General features: G+C 40.4%; 1 protein-coding gene across 2 annotated transcripts in view; it reads right to left on the reverse strand.

The window, feature by feature from the left end:
• The window catches only part of LOC139169220 (platelet glycoprotein 4-like), a 90,438-nt gene extending 78,621 nt beyond the window's left edge, over positions 1-11,817 (reverse strand). Inside the window, exon 1 of one of the 2 annotated variants that reach the window (XM_070755094.1) lies at positions 11,698-11,817. The gene's annotated coding sequence lies outside the window, so the exon portion shown is untranslated. Of the gene's footprint in view, positions 1-11,176; positions 11,389-11,697 lie in introns of those variants that run through there. The other variant, XM_070755098.1, reaches the window with a different exon arrangement.
• Between the last annotated feature and the right edge of the window lie 4,523 nt (positions 11,818-16,340).

Raw genomic sequence — 16,340 nt, forward strand, 5'->3', positions numbered from 1 at the left:
AAGAACGCCAAGGTGATCATTTCCTGGATTCCAGGAAGTGATCACCTTGGCGTCCTTAGCAACCTGCCGGTATACATGATGTTCGGATTCGGTTCGGGTTCGGACGAACTTTGCGTAAAGTTCGTCCGAACTTGCTGAACCCGAACACCGTTGGGTTCGCCCATCACTAAAAATAAATCAATCAATAATAAATAAATAATGTTAAAGCACAAACTTTAAACAAACCTATACAGACATAACAAACAAACAAACAAGGACAAAAACAGTAACCCTCTTACCCTTTCTTTTACAGTAAACTGCGTTGATGCTATATTTCCGTATCACTTCTAGTAAGTTAAACTGTATTTCTTCTACAGTTTTTAGTTTTCAATCCACTTCGCCATTAATATCCCATTTCATTGTATACGATCTCTGATATTACTATAACTTCACTTATTTATTTATTTTATTTATTTATTTATTGGATTTGTATGCCGCCCCTCTCCGTAGACTCGGGGCGGCTAACAACAGTGGTAAAAACAAAATGCGACAATCCAATACTAAAGCAGCTAAAACCCCTTATTTTAAAATCAATCATACATACAAACATACCATGCATAAATTGTAGAAGCCTAGGGGGAAAGAATATCTCAGTTCCCCCATGCCTGACGACAGAGGTCGGTTTTAAGAAGCTTATGAAAGGTAAGAAGGGTGGGAGCTATTCTAATCTCTGGGGGGAGTTGGTTCCAGAGGGCCAGGGCCGCCACAGAGAAGGCTCTTCCCCTGGGTCCCGCCAAATGACATTGTTTAGTTGACGGGACCCGGAGAAGATCCAATCTGTGGGACCTAATCGGTCGCTGGGATTCGTGCGGCAGAAGGCGGTCCCGGAGATATTCTGGTCCAATGCCATGAAGGGCTTTAAAGGTCATAACCAACACTTTGAATTGTAACCGGAAACTGATCGGCAACCAATGCAGACTGTGGAGTGTTGGTGTAACATGGGCATATTTGGGGAAGCCGATGATTGCTCTCGCAGCTGCATTCTGCACGATCTGAAGTTTCCGAACACGTTTCAAAGGTAGCCCCATGTAGAGAGCGTTACAGTAGTCGAGCCTCGAGGTGATGAGGGCACGAGTGACTGCGATCCAAATAGGGCCGCAACTGGTGCACCAGTTCATTTATCCCATTACATATATTCTTTTTTATATCTATAACTATATCCATAACTCTACACTCCCTCTATTCCTTCCTGATTTCTCTCTTCTTCTCTTTTCCCCTCTATCCAATTGTAAAACATATTCCAGCTTTTGTAAAATTCTGTATCTTCACAAAAACTCATTATTATTGACTGTTATTTTTGCACACATGCCAATAAGCCCCAGGTGATGTCGTAGGTTGGGGTAGAGACAAGAGAAGCAATTGGAGGAAGTATTGAACTTACCCTGATTTCTCAACCAGAAGTTAGGAAGATCATTCCCGCATCCCCTCAATACAACCAAAAATTAAGCAACAACTTTCCCAGATAGGCAAATGGTTTGCTGGGGTTTGTGAGACCAATTTACTCTGGTTGATGCATTTCAACAGTAGTTTATTGTTTGTTTGTTTGTTTGTTTGTTTGTTTGTTTGTTTGTTTATTTAGTCCAATACACAATACATATTGAAAAGGATAAACATGAAGTATTATATATAAAGAAAAGATATAAAAGTAGAGGAGAAGATATATGAAAGGAAGAAAAGATATATGATATATGAGATAAGGAGAGACAATTGGACAGGGGACGAAAGGCACACTAGTGCACTTATGTACGCCCCTTACTGACCCCTTAGGGAACACAAGAACAAGGGGACACAATCTGAAGTTAGTTGGGGGAAAGATCAAAGGCAACATGAGAAAGTATTATTTTACTGAAAGAGTAGTAGATCCTTGGAACAAACTTCCAGCAGACGTGGTTGGTAAATCCACAGTAACCGAATTTAAACATGCCTGGGATAAACATATATCCATTGTAAGATAAAATACAGGAAATAGTAAAAGGGCAGACTAGATGGACCATGGGGTCTTTTTCTGCCGTCAGTCTTCTATGTTTCTATGTTTCTATGTTTCTAACTTCAGATTGTGTCCCCTTGTTCTTGTGTTCACTTTCCTATTAAAAACACTTCCCTCCTGGACCTTATTTAACCCTTTAACATATTTAAATGTTTCGATCATGTCCCCCCTTTTCCTTCTGTCCTCCAGACTCTACAGATGGAGTTCATGAAGTCTTTCCTGATACGTTTTATGCTTAAGACCTTCCACCATTCTGGTAGCCCGTCTTTGGACCCGTTCAATTTTGTCAATATCTTTTTGTAGGTGAGGTCTCCAGAACTGAACACAGTGTTATTCCAAATGTGGTCTCACCAGCGCTCTATATAAGGGGATCACAATCTCCCTCTTCCTGCTTGTTATACCTCTAGCTATGCAGCCAAGCATCCTACTTGCTTTTCCTACTGCCTGACCACACTGCTCACCCATTTTGAGACTGTCAGAAATCACGACCCCTAAATCCTTCTCTTCTGAAGTTTTTGCTAACACAGAACTGCCAATGCAATACTCAGATTGAGGATTCCTTTTCCCCAAGTGCATTATTTTACTACCCCTAAATTTCTAATATGATATATCACTGCTTGTTCCTAGGTGCATGAAGAAATGTCTCTTCTCCAACCAATCGTAAATCAAATTCCATAGAGGAGATTATTGCCAAAGGCGAAGCTCCCAGTCTTTCTTCTTAATTTCATCACTGCTGATTAACTACCGCAAATAAATTTCCATGTCTAGGTTTTGCATAAGCGTTTTCCCTCCGGCCTCTGCTCAGAATAACAGAATAACAACAGAGTTGGAAGGGACCTTGGAGGTCTTCTAGTCCAGTCCAATATAAGGACTCCTGTTTTGGTGGGGAGGGTTGGACTAGACGGACTCTACGGTCCCTTACAGGCCTATCATTTTAACTGTGATATCCTGACTGCTTTCCTTGTGAAAATTTAAAACTTAAATTTAAAATTTAAAACTAAGACGCCTTAAACAAGATCTAAGTATTGCCCACAAGATCATATGCTGCAACGTCTTGCCTGTCGGTGACTACTTCAGCTTCAACCACAACAACACAAGAGCACACAACAGATTTAAACTTAATATTAACTGCTCCAAACTTGACTGTAAAAAATATGACTTCAGCAACCGAGTTGTCGAAGCGTGGAACTCATTCCCGGACTCCATAGTGTCATCCCCAAACCCCCAACACTTTACCCTTAGATTATCTACGGTTGACCTATCCAGATTCCTAAGAGGTCAGTAAGGGGCGAGTACAAGTGCACTAGAGTGCCTTCCGTCCCCTGTCCTATTGCTCTCCTATAGCTCCTATACCTTTCTTCTATTCCTATATCTCTTCTTCTATTCTTTCATTGATATGTTCTATTACTATATCTTCTTTTCTATTCTTTCTTAGATATATTTTACTATGAGTATCTCCTCTATAACCTTCATCATGTATTTTACTATGTGTATATAGATATATACCCACTAAAACCCTCATTGTGTATTGGACAAAATAAATAAATAAAAATAAAAAATAAATAGATCTAGATTGTAAAATATATTTTTCCTTTTCTCTGTCTCGGCAAAAAGCACAGACCATGTGGGCAGAATTACAAGTTAGTCCAATTCTTTCCTGGATTTTTTTTCTTGGTCCTCAAAACTCCAAGGAAAAGCATCTCATATGTTTTCTTCAAATATGGGTCACTTTATTTTAAGGATGAAGCAAGTGGGAGAGTCTACGGAGAGGGGCGGCATACAAATCTAATTATTATTATTATTATTATTATTATTATTATTATTATTATTATTATTATTATGTCAATACAACACAGCAAACAAGATCACTATGCTGGATTTCGTATTTCATCACCAGTCGGGCGCTTCCCAAGCACCTAGGACTGCGTGATGTAGCGGCGAATTATGTTTGCCGATCCCAGTAAAGTGGCCTTTTGCAATTGACAGATGGAGATTTTGTCAATTCCGATGGTTTTCAAATGTCCGCTGAGATCCTTTGGCCCTGTGCCCAGCGTGCCAAGTACCACTGGGACCACTTCAGCAACAGAGTAATCAAGGGCTGGAATGCCCTACCTGATTCTGTGGTTTCTACTCCTAACCCCAAAACCTTTAACCTTAGACTATCTACAGTTGACCTCTCCCCCTTTCTAAGAGGTCTATAAGGGGCGTGCATAAGCGCACCCCTGTGCCTACCCTCCCTGTCCTATTGTCTTATTTGGTGACTTTTTATCATTACTTACCTAATGTTTTATTTGTACAAATTATCACCCTATAATTGTTTGACAAATAAATGAAATAAATAAATTCCTGCAATCATTCTTTATATGTTTCAGCCTCTGGTCCCCTAATCATCTTTATTGCTCTTCTCTGCACTTTTTCTAGAGTCTCAACATCCTTTTTGCATCGTGGCAACCAAAATTGAATGCAGTTTTGCAAGTGTGGCCTTGCCAAGGCCTTATAAAGCGGTATTAACACTTCACGTGGTCTTAATTCTATCCCTCTGTTAATGTAGCCTAGAACCGTGTTGGCTTTTGGGGCAGCTGTTGTACACAGCTGGCTCATGTTTAAATGGTTGTCCACTAAGACTCCAATATCCCTGTTACAGTTACTACTCTTGAAATGCATCAACCAGAGTAAATTGGTCTCACAAACCCCGGCAAACCATTTGCCTATCTGGGAAAGTTGTTGCTTAATTTTTGGTTGTATTGAGGGGATGCGGGAATGATCTTCCTAACTTCTGGTTGAGAAATCAGGGTAAGTTCAATACTTCCTCCAATTGCTTCCCTTGTCTCTACCCCAACCTACGACATCACCTGGGGCTTATTGGCATGTGTGCAAAAATAACAGGCAATAATAATGAGCTTTTGTGAAGATACCAAATTTTACGAAAGCTGGAATATGTTTTACAATTGGATAGAGGGGGAAAGAGAAGAAGAGAGAAATCAGAAGGAATAGAGGGAGTGTAAAGTTATAGATATAGTTATAGATTTAAAGTCTTTCTAAAGTCAGGACCGAAAAATGTGGTTAGAAGCCTCCGTGGGGCCTCTCTAGGAATCTCCTGGGGGGAAACAGAGCTGGAAAAGGCAGGGAGAAGCCTCTGTGGGGCTTCTCTGGGAATCTCCTGGAAGGAAACAGAGCCAGAAAAGGCAGGGAGAAGCCTCCGTGGGGCTTCTCTGGGAATCTCCTGGAAGGAAACAGAGCCAGAAAAGGCAGGGAGAAGCCTCCGTGGGGCCTCTCTAGGAATGTCCTGGGGGGAAACAGAGCTGGAAAAGGCAGGGAGAAGCCTCTGTGGGGCCTCTCTAGGAATCTCCTGGGAGGAAACAGGGCCGGAGAAGGTGGGGAGAAGCCTCCGTGGGGCCTCTCTGTGAATCTCCTGGGGGGAAACAGGGCCGGAAAAGATGGGGAGAAGCCTCTGTGGGGCCTCTCTAGGAATCTCCTGGGGGGAAACAGGGCCGGAAAAGATGGGGAGAAGCCTCTGTGGGGCCTCTCTAGGAGGGTGGAAACAGGGCCAGAAAAGGTGGGGAGAAGCCTCCCTGGGCCCTCTCTAGGAATCTCCTGGGAGGAAACAGGGCTGGAAAAGGTGTGAAGAAGCCTCTGTGGGACCTCTCTAGGAATCTCCTGGGAGGAAACAGGGATGGAAAAGGCAGGGAGAAGCCTCCATGGGGCCTCTCTAGGACTCTCCTGGGAGGAAACAGGGCCTCCTCCCTCCCTTTGGTTTCCCTAAATCCACACATTATTTGCTTTTGCATTGATTCCTATGGGAAAAATTGCTTCTTTTCTATTTAAGAACCTGGTCACGGAACAAGTACAGATATTACTGTAGTAGGATTTTCAGAAATGGAATGAACCTGGAGTTTTATTGGGATTCTCCAACTGGAAGCTGACAACAATATGCCCTCTGCATCTTCATCTAGTACAAGAGCACAAAAGGTATCAGACTCGACATCCAAGACTAGAAAAACAGAAGAATTTATAAACCATTCAAATAACTTTTTCCCCCTCTGGATGCAAAAGAAAAATATGAGCAGCCTTCCACCAACAAGCAGAGGTTGTCAGAATTGCACAAAAGTTCTTGCAAGCACATTTGGTAACCTTATCCAAAACATGGACTGAGATTATTGATGTTGCCTCTGGGCAGAAAGTCCTCATTTGCAACAGCCAGGCTGCCAATTCAAGGCTGTCAGTTTGGTTTTATCAATCCAAAGATTATATAGGATTTGACTAGACCAGTTCAGCAGTCATGGGAAGGGATCCTAAAATTAGTCTCGGCTATAAGGAGATCTTATCTCGTAGGTTGATGTGTACACATACACCAAGAGGCAGATTGTAAACAGGGATAACACATATTTACTGAAATTACACTCAAAGGAAAGGAAAGGAGAGGGGAGGAGAGGAGAGGAGAGGGGAGGGCAAGGAGAGAAAGAAAGTAGAGATACAAAGATAGGAGAAAGAAAGAAAGGAAGGAAGGAAGGAAGGAAGAAAGAAAGGAAGAAAGAAAGAAAGAATGAAAGGAAGGAAGAAAGAAAGGAAGGAAAGAAGGAAGGAAGAAAGAAAGAAAGAATGAAAGAAAGATGAAAGGAAGGAAGAAAGAAAGACGGAAGGAAGGAAGGAAGGAAGGAAGAAAGACAAAAGGAAGGAAGGAAGGAAGAATGAAAGAAAGAAAGACGGAAGGAAGGAAGGAAGAAAAATGGAAGAAAGAAAGAAAGACAAAAGGAAGGAAGGAAGAATGAAAGAAAGAAAGACGAAAGGAAGGAAGAAAGAAAGAAAGAAAGAAAAAAAAAAAGAAAGATGAAAGGAAGGAAGGAAGATGGAAGAAAGAAAGAAAGAAAGAAAGACGGAAGGAAGGAAGAAAGGAAGGAAGGAAGGAAAGAGGGAAGGAGGAGCATGAGGGAGGGAGAAAGAGATATCCAAAATTAAAGAATTATTGGCACACACTTATAGTTTCATTAGAGCAGTGTTTCCCAACCTTGGCCACTTGAAGATATTTGGACTTCAATTCCCAGAATTCCCCAGCCAGCGAATGTCCAGATATCTTCAAGTGGCCCAGGTTGGGAAACACTGCCTTAGAGGATACATTTCATTTTAAAAGCATTTTCTTTCATTTTGGCAAGGGAAGTTAAGACTACTCTTCAAACAGGGAAGTGAGTTCAAACAATAAAAGCCACAGGAGAGTTTCGCAATAAACAAATATATATTTATCAAAATTGATTAGACCGCCAACTCCAACCAGATTTCTATAACAAACAGATCGAGTGGGACATAGCAACCATAAATGTAATTACGAATACATGAAATGAATACGAATACAAGGGAACATTAGGACAGGGGTGGTAGACACAATGGTGTGCTGACACACACCCTTTAAAGACCTCTTAGGAATGGGGTGAGGTTGACTGTAGACAATCTAAGGTTAAAGTTTTGAGGGTTTGGAGAAGAAACCACAGAGTCACGGAGGACATTCCAGTCGTATTTTCTGCAAAAACTCATTTGGAGCGGTTTACCATAAGTATCTATCTATCTATCTATCTATCTATCTATCTATCTATCTATCTATCTATCTATCTATCTATCTATCTATCTATCTATCTATCTATCTATCTATCTATCTAGTTAGCCAGCTTAGACTTCTTCAAAACCCTACACTTAGAAAACCCTACATTTTTTCAGATAGATGGTTATCCAACATCTACTTAAAAACCTCCACTGTTGGAGTATTCTGTTGGGGCCTGGATGGGTGACAACAAACTCAAACTCAACCCAGACAAGACGGAGTGGCCTCCCAAGGACAATTCCATTTGTCCGTCCATTACCCTGGGGGGGAACTACTGACCCCCTCAGAGAGGGTCCGCAACTTGGGCGTCCTCCTCGATCCACAGCTCACATTAGAGAAACATCTTTCAGCTGTGGCGAGGGGGGCGTTCGCCCAGGTTCGCCTGGTGCACCAGTTGCGGCCCTATTTGGACAGGGAGTCATTGCTCACAGTCACTCATGCACTCATCATCTCAAGGTTCGACTACTGCAACGCTCTCTACATGGGGCTACCTTTGAAGAGTGTTCGGAAACTTCAGATCATGCAGAATGCGGCCGCGAGAGTCATCGTGGGGTTCCCTAGATTCGCCCACTCTCATCAACACTACGTGGCCTGCACTGGCTGCCGATCGGTTTCCAGTCATAATTCAAAGTGTTGGTATTGACCTTGGGCCAGAATACATCAGGAACCGCCTTTGACCGCACGAATCACAGTGGCCAATAAGGTCCCACAGAGTTGGCCTTCTCCGGGTCCCGTCGACCAAACAATGTAGTTTGGTGGGCCCCAGGGGAAGAGCCTTCTCTGTGGCGGCCCCGGCCCTCTGGAATCAACTCCCCCCAGAGATTAGAACGGCCCCCACCCTCCTTGTCTTTCGCAAATTACTCAAGACCCACTTTTATCGCCAGGCATGGGGGAGTTAAGATATTCCTTCCCCCTAGGCCATTACAAGTTATGCATGGTATGTTTGTGTGTATGTTTGGTTTTATAATAAGGGTTTTTAGTTGTTTTATTAATTGGATTGTTACATGCTGTTTTTTATCATTGTTGTTAGCCGCCCCGAGTCTGTGGGGTGGCATACAAATCCAATTAATAATAATAATAATAATAATAATAATAATAATAATAATAATAATAATAATATTCACAACTTCTGAAGGCAAGCTGTTCCACAGATTAACTGTTCTGACTGTCAGGAAATTTCTCCTTAGTTCTAAGTTGCTTCTCTCTTTGCTTAGTTTCCACCCATTGCTTCTTGTTCTATCCTCAGGTGCTTTGGAGAATAGGTTGACTCCCTCTTTTTTGTGGTGACTCCTGAGATATTGAAACACTGTTATCATGTGTCCCCTGATCCTTCTTTTCATTAAACTAGCCATGCCTAGTTCCTGCAACCGTTCTTCATATGTTTTAGCCTCCAGTCCCCTAATCCTCTTTGTTGCTGTTCTCTGGACTCTTTCTAGAGTCTCAACATCCTTTTTGCATTGTGGCGACCAAAACTAAATACAGTATTCCAAGTGTGGCCTTACAAAGGCCTTGTAAGGTCGTATGAACCCTTCACATGATCTTGATTCTATCCCTCTGTTAATGCAGCAAAATGACTCAACTTCTGTCCAAGTACGTTTTGTTATCAGTGTGTTGAATCTGCACAATGCAACTTACACAACACAGAGTTTAGCAAGAGAAAGATTAATCCTCTGATTCCAGAAGATTGAGATAAACATAGAAAGGGAGTAGTTATCATGCTCTGATGCTTTCGTGGTCTGCCTCCCATGATCACCCAAACTTCCTGTTCTAGATAGATAGATTATCACCACATTCTATTGTCTAAGCAGGGGTGTCAAACTGCCCCAAACCATTGTTGAAAACGTGTTGACATGAATTCTGAGGATAATCAGAACAGCAGAAAAAACAACGGCTGCCAACCTGCCTTCCATTGAGGACCTGTAGACTGCACGAGTCAAAAAGAAGGCGGTGAAAATATTTACTGACCCCTCGCATCCTGGACACAAACTGTTTCAACTCCTACCCTCAAAACATCACTACAGAGCACTGCACATCAAGACAACTAGACACAAGAACAATTCAAAGCCATCCCTCTGCTAAACAAATAATTCCCTCAACACTGTCAAACTCTTTACTAAGTCTGCATTTGTATTTCTACTAGTATTCTCTCATCTTTCCTATCATCCTTTTCCTCCCACTTAGGACTGTATGACTGTAACTTGTTGCTTGTATCCTAAGATTTTTATTAATATTGTTTCTTCATTGCTTATTTGACCCCATGACAATCATTAAGTGTTTTACGTCATGATTCTTGACAAATGTATATATTTCTTTTATGTACGCTGAGAGCATATGCACCGAGACAAATTCCTTGTGTGTCCAATCACACTTGGCCAATAAAGAATTCTATTCTATTCTATTCTATTGTATTCTACTCTACTCTGCTCTATTCCTATTTCTATTCTATTCTGGAGTGGAGTGGAGTAGAGTAGAGTAGAGTTAAGGAGTATGCAGAGTAACCCTTGATTTATCAAGGATGGAATTCTAGCAGATAGTGAGTAGACATGAATAATAGTTAAGTCATCCAAACCAGATATATTAAAGTGTATATAATAGTATTTAGTTTAGCAAATATTGTAGTCAAATTAAACAGTCCAATCATACACAGTCAAATCAGTCAATATATCTCAATACATTAACAATACTACAAGCGTTATTTGAGAGTGGCTTGGGAATCATGTGTCGGGGTGGCATAAATGTCCTGTGTCTGGGCAGAATTGGCTTACTGACCAAGATAAGTTTACATATAGGTGCTTGGACTCTTTTTCAGTTGATTAAGTCACATTATTTGAAGAGCCACCCAAAGGACAAACGATAGACAGCATCATTTGTTGAGGAGCACAGTCACATTTTAAGGTTTTGTACTGAACCCACAAGGTTCATATCTCTGTTTATATACATTTATACACATTTCAAAATAATAAATTTGCCTAACCTTGAATGGAAGGTGGTTTAGCCCTTCCAAACTGGAAATTATACTATCAAGCTGCAGCCCTACCATGGATTAAGGAATGGTTAACCTTGGATAACAGAAGATTATTGAACCTAGAGGGCCATTATTTAATGTTAGGTTGGCATGCTTTTGTATGGTATGATAAGCACAAAAACCATTCATATTTTAAAAGATTAAAAAATTAGGAAGTCATTATTAGAAACATGGATTGACATTTTAAAAAAGATCATTTTTTAATAATACCTGACTGGATTTCTCCAAATGAAGCCACATGCCACCCAAATTTACTACAAGAAGGAAAAACACTGAAATATAAGGACTTATTAAATGAACAATTGAAATTAAAAACTGAACCCGCAAGGTTCAGTAGGATAACAGGTTAGGCAAGTAGCTCAATTAACTGCTATAAATGTTCAGTTCTAGATAATGATTAAAATGACAAAAGCGTTTATAGGTAAAAACGTACTATTTAATTTTAAATGTAACTAAGAATCACACTGTGGTACTAGAGAAGGAAGGACAATTAAAAAAAGCTATTAAGTATTCAATAAATAGTGCATAAACTTACTACCCTCACTGCTTCCCTCCATGGGGTAAACAGCCATTATTAGAAACACTTAGTAGTAGTTACTTTGAAGGGAGGTTTTCCCCCACAAATAGAAAGAAGCAAGAATATAATACTACTATAAAGTTATGACCAGCAATTAGTCTTAAATAATCTTGGAAAACCCTAAAATTCTTTAGCAGGTGATCAAATTTGCTTAATAAATATGGCTGCTCAGGAGGTTGTACAAACACAGGATATATACGTAGGGCAGTGGTTATGGATAAGCTGAAGGAGTTAGTTTAGCTAAGTAAGCCATAAACTAGGATGTTATTTAAACCCAACCATTGCCACAGAAAGTAGTTTACTCAACAAACGTTGGCTAATCTTTTATGCTAACAGATACACCGAAGGAGGAGAGGAACACATAAACTGTGAGGAAATCTCAGACACTTAGAAAAATATTGTTGCTCCAATTATATTCACATCCAATGTTATCACTGATACAATCTATAACTACCAGAATATACATGTTATAAGCCTACCTTTGCTCAGCTAAGCACTTGATACACAGTGTGACTGAACTAATCCTTTGATTAGTCCCTAATCTCTTCCAGCTTGTAGTTAATTCACTTTTAGGCTTCATTCTGAAACAACTTAGCAATTGTCAATAAAGTAGGTTGCATCTATAGCAAGGTTTCCTAGCCTTCAACTTTAAGAGGCCTGGACTTCAACTCCTAAAATTTTCCCCACCAGCCATACATAGAAGTTGAAGTCCATGTGAAAAAGTTGCTGAGGTTGGGAAACTGTGACATACAGTGACTTGTTCACTTTTGTTTAATAGAAACATAGAAACATGGAAGATTGACGGCAGAAAAAGACCTCCTGGTCCATCTAGTCTGCCCTTATACTATTTCCTGTATTTTATCTTAGGATGGATCTATGTTTATCCCAGGCATGTTTCAATTCAGTGACTGTGGATTTACCAACCGCGTCCGCTGGAAGTTTGTTGCAAGCATCTACTACTCTTCAGTAAAGTAATATTTTCTCACGTTCTGTGAGAAAATTTAATGTAAGATATCTAATGATCTAAGTGCCAAAGCCCACTGTAAAAACATTGCCAAAAGGGCACCGAGAGTTATCAATATAATCTTGCTTAGCTTCTTCTCTGGCAATATACTCCAGACTTCAAATTCTACATTTAGAAAATTTACAACTACATTGCCTCTGAACTGATTTAACAGTTGTTCGTAAAATCATACATCATAATGTCCTCCCTGTTGGTGAGTACTTCACCTTTAACAACAACAACACAAGAGCAGGCAATAGATACAAACTAAATGTAAATTGCTCCAAACTAGACTGCAGAAAATACAATTTCAGCCAAAAGGTGGTCAACGCCTGGAATTCACTACCTGACTCTGTGGTTTCTTCCCCCAATTCCAAAATCTTCAACCTTAGATTATCTTTAGTTGACCTCTCCCTTTTTCTAAGAGGTCTGTAAGGGGCATGCATGAGTGCCCCATTGTGCCTACCTACTGTCTCGGTCTCGAATTCTACTAGCCATAAAACCTCTGATCCTGTTCCATCTTCCCATTAGTTATTCCACTTAGTTTTCATCGATCGTATTCATTCCATAATTTCAATCTGAATGCGTTCCACCATATACCGATACCAGTTTTGTAATGTCCATTTTGTTGCATCCTTCCAACCTAAAACTATTACCGCTTGGGTGCTTTCTGTAGCTGCTTCTTTAATTTCTCTAGAATCGCCCATGTTATTAGTAGTGCTATCTCCTTTGTGATCACCCATTTTATATTCAGCATCCTATTAATCTCATCTTGCATCTCTTTCCAAAATTTCTGTACTCCCAGACACTCCCAAAACATATGCATAAACCACAACAGAGTGCCTTTGCATTCTTAGAAATATGCGCAGGTTGTACAGGTGTATAATGCCATTTTTATGTAACATTTTCCTTTTCATTTCTCTAACCCTTGTATTCTTAATTTTCCTTATAGTCTCCACTATATTCTTTATCTCCTGTACATCTATTTGAAGTTTACTTTGCCACCATCTGTCTGTCTGTCTGTCTGTCTGTCTGTCTGTCTGTCTGTCTGTCTGTCTGTCTGTCTGTCGGTCGGTCGGTCGGTCGGTCGGTCGGTCGGTCGGTCGGTCTGTCTGTCTGTCTGTCTGTCTGTCTATCTATCTATCTATCTATCTATCTATCCATTTATTTATTTATCTGTCTGTCTGTCTGTCTGTCTGTCTGTCTATCTATCTATCTATCTATCTATCTATCTATCTATCTATCTATCTATCTATTTATCTATTTATTTATTTATTTATTTATTTGTCTTTCTGTCTGTCTGTCTGTCTGTCTGCCTGCCTGCCTGCCTGCCTGCCTGCCTGCCTGCCTACCTACCTACCTACCTACCTATCTATCTATCATCCATTTATTTATTTATTTGCCTGTCTGTCTGTCTGTCTGTCTGTCTACCCACCCACCCACCCACCCACCCCCCACCCACCCTTTTATCTATCTATCTATCTATCTATCTATCTATCTATCTATCTATCTATCTATCTATCTATTTTGTCCAATACACAATAATACACAATGAAGGTTATAGAGGATATAGTAGAGAAGATATAGGAGATATAGGAGAGACTATAGGACAGGGGACGAAAGACAGGCTAGTGCACTTATGCACACCCCTTACTGACCTCTTAGGAATCTGGAGAGGTCAACCGTGGATAGTCTAAGGGTAAAATGTTGGGGGTTAGGGGATAATACTACAGAGTCTGGTAATGTGTTCCACGCTTCCACAACCCGATTACTAAAGTCGTATTTTTTGCAGTCAAGTTTGGAGCGGTTAATATTAAGCTTGAATCTGTTGTGTGCTCTTGTATTGTTGTGGTTGAAGCTGAAGTAGTCTTTGAAAGGCTAGTTAATCCTTGAATTGCACACCCCTCTACCTGCGATAACATCCTATAGATATTACCTGCTTGTACTGAGTAATTATCTCTATGTTCGTACACTGGGAATGTTGAGACACTACATTGATATTAACTCTGGAGTCCACAAGTCTTAAAATTGCCAACGTTGGAGACCCCTGATCCATAGCTCTGCTGAGAACATTCTGGGTGTTTCTTTCCTCCCTTATGAGTAGTAAAGGCTGGAGTAGCTTAAGATAGGTGTAGCTCGGGCTAAACAAAAACACAAATCAGGCTGTTTGCTTTCTCTATCGTCTCCGCTTCCTGCTTCCCATCGCAGGAATTTGAAATCACCCTGGGATTTCTTGATGTTATATATTTTGGTCTGTCGCCACGCAATTATTATTATTATCATTTACTTCCCAGAGATGCTTTGCCTGGATTGAAACCAAGTCCTAGATGTTTGTCCTGCCTTATTTACTTTGGTTCATTTTGTTTTATAAATTTCTAGGTGTAGCCCTCTTTTGTCTCTTTTTAATTATCCAGCCGGGATTTAAAAACTTTTTAAATGAGAATTCCATCTTTTCCATCTATTAAACGCATTTAATAAAGGATTTATCTCTTCGTTGAATCCATCCAGGTGGAAGCAACTCCTAGAAACCAGAGCTTAGCTGAAGGTGCCTCTCCTCCTATTTTGTTCCTAATCTCTTTCTCCCTGTTGAAAAAAGGAGCATCAGCAATAACACACCCTCCCTAGAAGAAGGTCGTTTCGTAGCTTCTTTGTGGTCAATTTAATGAGAGGCAAAACGTGGCTTGCTTAGACCTTCTGCACAGAGAGATCTTATCCACTCTTCATTTGTGATCAATGTTAATGTATGAGCAGAGTAATCTTTGTTTACCAAGGTTAGAAACATAGAAGACTGGTGGCAGAAAAAGTCCTCATGGTCCATCTAGTCTTCCCTTATACTATTTCCTGAATTTTATCTTAGGATGGATCTATGTTTATCCCAGGCATGTTTACATTCAGTGACTGTGGATTTACCAACCACGTCTGCTGGAAGTTTGTTCCAAGGATCTACTTCTCTTTCAGTAAAATAATATTTTCTCATGTTGCTTTTGATCTTTCCCCCAACTAACTTCAGATTGTGTCCCCTTGTTCTTGTGTTCACTTTCCTATTAAAACCACTTCCCTCCTGGACCTTATTTAACCCTTTGACATATTTAAATGTTTCGATCATGTCCCCCCTTTTCCTTTTGTCCTCCAGACTATACAGATTGAGTTCATGAAGTCTTTCCTGATACGTTTTATGCTTAAGACCTTCCACCATTCTTGTTGCCCGTCTTTGGACCCGTTCAATTTGATCCATATCTTTTTATAGGTGAGGTCTCCAGAACTGAACACAGTATTCCAAATATGGTCTCACCAGCGCTCTATATAAGGGGATCACAATCTCCCTCTTCCTGCTTGTTATACCTCTAGCTATGCAGCCAAGCATCCTACTTGCTTTCCCTACTGCCCGACCACACTGCTCACCCATTTTGAGACTGTCAGAAATCACTACCCCTAAATCCTTCTCTTCTGAAGTTTTTGCTAACACAGAACTGCCAATGCAATACTCAGATTGAGGATTCCTTTTCCCCAAGTGCATTATTTTACTTTTCGAAACATTAAACTGCAGTTTCCATTGCTTTGACCATTTATCTAGTAAAGCTAAATCATTTACTATATTACAGACCCTCCAGGAGTATCAACCCTATTGCACACTTTAGAGTCATCGGCAAATAGGCAAACCTTCCCTACCAAACCTTCCCCTATGTCACTCACAAACATATTAAAAAGAATAGGACCCAGAACAGACCCTTGTGGCACACCGCTTGTAACCTGTCTCTGCTCAGAATACTCGCCATTAACAATAACTCTCTGATGTCTACACTTCAGCCAGCTTGAAATCCACTGAACTATCCAGGGATTAAGTCCAATCTTCACTAATTTATCTATCAGCTCTTTATGTGGAACCGTATCAAAGGCTTTGCTGAAGTCCAGATAGGCAATATCAACAGCACCACCTTGATCCAACACCTTTGTGACATAGTCAAAGAAATCAATGAGATTAGTCTGACATGATTTGCCTTCAGTAAAGCCATGCTGATTTGGGTCCAATAAGTTATTGTTTTTTAGGTGCTGATTTATCCTCTTTTTGAGTAGAGTCTCCATCATTTTAACTATAACTGATGTCAAGCTAACTGGCCT

This window comes from Erythrolamprus reginae, chromosome 6 (genome assembly GCF_031021105.1).
Source record: "Erythrolamprus reginae isolate rEryReg1 chromosome 6, rEryReg1.hap1, whole genome shotgun sequence".
In the NCBI taxonomy this organism is placed as follows: Eukaryota; Metazoa; Chordata; class Lepidosauria; order Squamata; family Dipsadidae; genus Erythrolamprus; species Erythrolamprus reginae.